At 46.7% G+C, this 5,998-nt stretch overlaps 1 protein-coding gene across 1 annotated transcript in view; it reads left to right on the forward strand.

Moving 5' to 3' along the window:
* The window catches only part of LOC142312394 (uncharacterized), a 95,735-nt gene that overhangs the window by 56,054 nt on the left and 33,683 nt on the right, over nt 1-5,998 (forward strand). The window lies entirely within an intron of this gene.

A 5,998-nucleotide genomic window follows, 5' to 3' on the forward strand; every position in this document is an offset into this window, starting at 1 on the left:
TGGTACAGTTGTCTTCTGATGGCATAGAAGGTTCTGCATGCTTTCCCTTCCAGGGTCTCTGTGTGATGTCCTGGCAAAACCAGGTTGTCACAAAGATGCGCAAATCCTTCTGGTGCAGGACTCTATCCTCCTTGGCCTACCAACACAACACCACACACAGGTAACACCAGCCACAAAAGCCTAGTCACCCCCCGCCGGGACAATAGGGACACACTAGTGGGCGAGACCAGGCGGATGGGAACGCCTAACCAAGGTGTCTTGAGCTGTCAGGGGAGGGAACAAGTGAGTTAGAGCTGAGACACAGACAAGTCTAGACAGAAGAGTCTGAGAGGAGTGTGGAGTGGTGGTCAGGGGTTGGAGTCCTTGGACTACCGGACTACCTGAGCCGACTAGGTGGCAGACGGCAGAGCAGGGCCACAGGTGACGGAGATCCGGTCGCGGGAGACCTAAAGTGGACCAGGGCAGGGTTATAGCCTGCCGGTGCCGACAGCAGGAATCCGGTCCGGAGGCCATGCACAGTCAGGGTACCTGGATCCCAGGACAAGGACCGCTGCAAGCGCCTTACCGATTAGCCAGCAGGGTACAAGGTTCCAGATCTTGTCCCACAAGTAGCCCAGAGATCGAAACGGAAGCCCAACGTGGGTGATATGGTGTCTGCCAGAACCCACAGAGATCCCGAGGGTCAGATTTTGCGGGCAACGGCTCCCACAGTACTCAAAATACAGGTAGCGGATTTCTCCCGTTTTATGCGGGTTAAGTCAACGCACAAGAAACTACAAGTGCAGGACCAAGCACACCCCTCCAGAGGCTCCCGGCATCCAGCCTTGGTTTACCACATGGACTTTGTGTGATTTATTACCACAGTGAGTACAACGGTATCATCCGGTCCATTTCTAAAGACTGCTCCCTGCTCTCATGCACCATCCTCCGGGCCCCGGGACTACACCTCCCCTACCCGTGGATGGGATTCCACCTTGCTGCCCCGCTCCATCAGCCCCAGGTGTCCCATACCAAGGCAGCGGCGGTGTCACCAACCATCACCGCAACACACGGGTGGCGTCACTGATAAACTCTTCCCCTGTAAATACCCCGTTTTTCGTTGTTGTAGGTGATGGGCCGCTGCACGAGCCCCGGATCCGGCTGCCACTTGAGCCCCAGCCACGATCCCGGATCCGAGCGCCTTGGGTAGCCTTCCCTGACGTGGTCAGTCACCCCCCCCCCTGCCCGCAACATCTGCTGCTTGCTTGAGGCTCCCAGTTTGGCTTAAATCCAGACCGAGGTAGGTATAGCTCCTGGTCTTCTTCAGCGTGGTGCCATTTAGCGTGAGGGAGGGAGTGGAGGTTTCGTTATAATTCCTCTTCTGAAACACCATGACTTTGGTCTTCTTTTGGTTGATGGGCAATGCCCATGTGCTGATGAATATTTCGAGCACAGCTGGGCTATCTTGGAGGCCTCTCTCGGTTGGGGAAAGCAGCAGGAGGTCATCTGTGTACAGCAGGATCTTCACCTCTCGGTCATGCAAGCTGAGACCTGGTGCAGAGGAGGATTCCAGGGCTGCGGCCAGTCCATTTATATTGATGTTGAATAGAGTTTGGCTCAGGCTGTAGCCCTGTCTTACCCCGCGGCCCTGCCGGAAGTAGGCTGTTCTCTTTCCGTTCACCTTCACACTGCACCAGTTCTCAGTGTATGAGCTCTTGATCACGTTATAGGTTCTGCCACCTATTCCACTCTCCAGGAGTTTAAGGAACAGGTCTGGGTGCCGCACTGAGTCAAAGGCTTTCTTGAAGTCCACAAAACATGCAAATTTTTCCCCTGTTTTTTTGCCATGGACGTGGGTCTTGATGAGGCTTTGCAGGGTGTAAATGTGATCCGTGGTGCGATCGTTTGGCATGAACCCAGCTTGGCTTCTGCTGAGGGTGTCACAATGGGTGAGGAAGGTGATGATCCTTTTATTGATAATGCTGTAATTCCTGCTGTTAACACAGACCCCTCTGTAGTTTGCTGGATCATATCGGCCTCCATTCTTGTAGATTGGCATTATGAGACCTTGATTCCAGCTTTTTGGGAAGTAGCCGGCACTGAGGACGTGGTTGAATAGTTTAGCCAGTGCTGCACGAATGTCTGGGGAACTGTATTTGATCATGTCTGGCAGGATGCTGTCACTGCCCGCGGCCTTCTTGAATTTCATAAATTTGATTGTCTTTTATTTCCAGCACACTGATTGGTATGTCCAGAGGATTTTTGGAAGTCTTTGATTGTCTCCTCCATGTCCCTGAGTTTAGTGGTTAGGTGCTCCTGTTTTGGGGTTAGGTTTTATTCTGGTATGTTCTTGTAGAGGCCTTTGAAGTAGCTGTGCCAGATGTTGCCATTTTGGATGTGGAGGGTGCAATGCTTGGACTTTGTGCAGATATGGCTCCAGGTTTCCCAGAATGAGTTGTCCTGGAGGGAGTCCTCAAGCTTCTGTAATTCTTGGGAGATGTGCCTCTGTTTTTTCTCCTTGAGAATGTGCTTGTATTGCCTCTGTAGGGTGTCATAGGCCGCTTGAGGAAGTCATCACGAAATACGTATTGGGACTTTTTTCCCCTTGTGTGACTGCATGTGAGTGCTATAATTGGTGGAATATCCACCGGGCTATGTGTTTGGGTAATGTGCCTATGATTATGTACTAAGTGTTATCCTGTCATTACTGTGAACTTGGAAAGGCACTTACATTGGTTTTGCTGGGAATACTTCCCTGTTCGCTGGACCATGTGTTTGTGTAATGTGCCCATTGTCATGCACTAAAGTGTTACTCTGTCATTTGCTGTGAACCTGTTTATGATATAGGCACGTACACTGGCCCTGCTGGGAATATATCCCTGTCCATTGGACTAGATGCCTGGGCAGTGTGCCTATGTTCATATACTTAAGTGTTACTCTATCACTCACTGTGAACCTGTTTATTGCAATGGCATTTACACTGACCTTGCTGGGAACATATCCCTGTTCACCGGATGATGTGTGTGAGTAACATGCCTATTGTCATCTATTAAAGTGTTATTCTGTCACTGACTGTGAATTTATCTTTTGTATAGGCACTTACACTGGCTCTGCTGGGAATATATTCCTGTTCATTTATTTGTAATGTGCCTAGAGTTCTTGATTAGGTGAACCTGCGTTTTGTAAAAGGCACTTACACTGGCCCTGCTGGGAGTACACCTTTTTGTGTGCACCTAATTTGATCCATGCAGCCCCACATGGGGTTCTTTATTCGCTCTTATGTGTCATTTAACCTTCTTACTTGTCACAATTTTTATATCCCATGTAATATTTATATGCTTGACCCAACCAATTAAAGTTTTTCTATGTGCAACTTGCTTTGGTGTTGGTGGTTCTTGGGCCATGGGATATGATGTAATATAAGGCAAATTTAAAGACTTTTTTTCTGCTGTTTCAATATGTCCCTGAAGTTGTTGCCTTTTACCTTATATAAGTCTGCTTTAACTGTCCTGGTTGTTGCTAATTCTCTTTCCAAGAACACTGGCAGTAACCTCTACACAACATTTGGAGACACATCTTGTAGTCTCTGCCTTCAAAAACAGCCGTACAGCAGAATCAATTGCCCTCTCGCCATACGGCCATAACACACCAGGGTGTTACGGTCCATGCCACACAGGCTATGGGCTGGCATTTTTTTAAACAATGAAAACATGCATTACACTATTGTCCACTAATGAAGAATGTTGTGTAAAAATCACAGAATTTTGGTAATCCTAAATTCTTATCGAAACCTCATTAATGAGAACTTTGAGTGTGACACCCAACTACTTGGCTCATGAGGTGTTGATCACAAGACAGAAGGAAACAGCAGATGCAGTTGATTTGTTGGCCAATGGTTGTGTAGGGATAGTAGTCTGCATCTTAACGCAGTGAGATTACCACAGTAATGCCTGTTGTTTGCGCAAGTGCCGGTTCATGCATGTCGTAGCCAAATTTATTGAATTTTTGCCTGTACTGAGTCGTTTTAGCAATGTTGGCAGATAGGGAAGGAAATATTGAGGTGGATGACAGACAGGTGTAGGGCTAGTGCTCCCATACCACTACCGACAAGATCCAACTTGGACACCCATCTTGGAGCCTCGACATTCAAAAATCTTTCAGGCAGACAGCAGCGCAGTATAGTAGCATCAATTGCCCCCTCCACATAGGCCCGTAAAACACTAGGGAGGTACGGTCCATGCAACACAGTCTGTGGGCCGGCATTTTAATTTGAAAAAGTGAGCACACAGTGACCGTGCCTTTTTCAGTTGCGCATCCAAGACATAATACTGCCATAGAAATTGCTGTACAACCAGGTTGATCCATGCAGTGCATATGTGATGTCACCCAGACATAGTGTCACCCATCCATAGGGCCACCACTGGCTTTGCACCCTAATTGGGCATGGCCTTCCCTATCTCCAGGTTCTGTGGAGCCAGCCATTTATCAAACTCAATCACCAAAGTACTGCGAGAGGAGCAGCTGGATATTCCTGATGACCTATTCACTTCTATAGTAGATGTGAAAAGGGAGGAGAAGAATACATGGTTATACCCAGAATGCTGTTTTTAAATTTTTGTAAAGGCAATTTAAATTGCAAGATACAGTGTGTAGATACTGCACTAACAATTTTTTTAGGACCGACTATAATACATGGTTATACCCAGAGCAGTATTTTTACAATTTTCTAAAGGCCATTTAAATTGCCAAGATACAGTGTGTCGATACTACACTATCAATACCTACTAATGTGTTGGCCTGTGTAATTTGGAGCAGGTACCTATTTGGATGCCTCACTGGCAACCGTTTTTCACGCACTACAAGTACCTGCAATCCACATTTCTATGATTTAATGTGTCGATTTGTGGCCCAACAACACCTCTTCCTACACAGCACGTCCCCATTCTAAACTATCGCCGGCCTATCAAGCTAAACTGCCTAGCATTAAACCCCTAATTTCCCGGTCTAGTAGCAGCACCTTCCCTGATGAGCAACAATCAGAAAATTGAGCTCACACAAAATGGCCGCTATTTTATATGCACACTGATATGTGACTTAGCAAGCCAATCACAGAAGCCCTTCTGTCTCCCCTTGAGAATGTTTACTGCGCCGTGATTGGCTACAGGAACATCCGCAACTTAAGTTAAGTTTTTGCCTTCTCCCGCTCCAGAGTCCCCGCCTCCCCCACTGATTTTACACATCCCCACATCAAACAGCACCACAATGCAATATAGAAGCAAAAAATGCTACTAAAAAAGCATTTTTGGAAATGCGGCCAGCGTTTGGGGGTGGAAAAGGAATATAAACATACATTACCGAGCTTTGGAGGAGGCCTCGGGTTCACCAAGCCCAAGTGAACAAGCTCAGGCTCGTACCGAATTTGAAATTGGCGAACCTTTATTGAACAGGTTTGCTCATCTCTACTCACACACTACTACTACTACTCTACACACGCTACTTGTCAGATGCTCCTGATTTATTAAAAAGCGTTTGCCTCTTTGTTTATCGGCAGTGTCCGACTCCAACACACACCCTCATCAAGATGGTCGTGGCCATTGCCGTTCTTGTTAAATCATGGACATAGCGTATGCTGTGAAGGTCCTGAAAAATTGAGGTTGAGCCTCTGAGTTTTTTTGCGGGTTTTTTTTTTTTTTAGCAAAGGAGAGTTCTGGGTTTTTGAGAGTAGAAAATGATTGCTGACTTAGAAAAAGTTCCGAAAAAATTGATGCAGTGCCAGTGATATTGAAAAAACCCCCCAAAAAATCAAGACAGCACCTTCTATAGTTATAGTTGACCTCAAATTGTGGAGCAAGAGCAGATCTCCAGGCCAACTGTTGCTGAAGAATTGTAGAGGCTGCATATACATATACAGTATAAGTAATATATATATTACATATATATACAAGTAATGACCAGATATTCCCACTAGATGGCAGCCAAGATCCAGATACGATCATGCGAGGCTGTATAAGTTGTTTAG

This window comes from Anomaloglossus baeobatrachus, chromosome 5 (assembly GCF_048569485.1).
Source record: "Anomaloglossus baeobatrachus isolate aAnoBae1 chromosome 5, aAnoBae1.hap1, whole genome shotgun sequence".
Classification (NCBI taxonomy): domain Eukaryota; kingdom Metazoa; phylum Chordata; class Amphibia; order Anura; family Aromobatidae; genus Anomaloglossus; species Anomaloglossus baeobatrachus.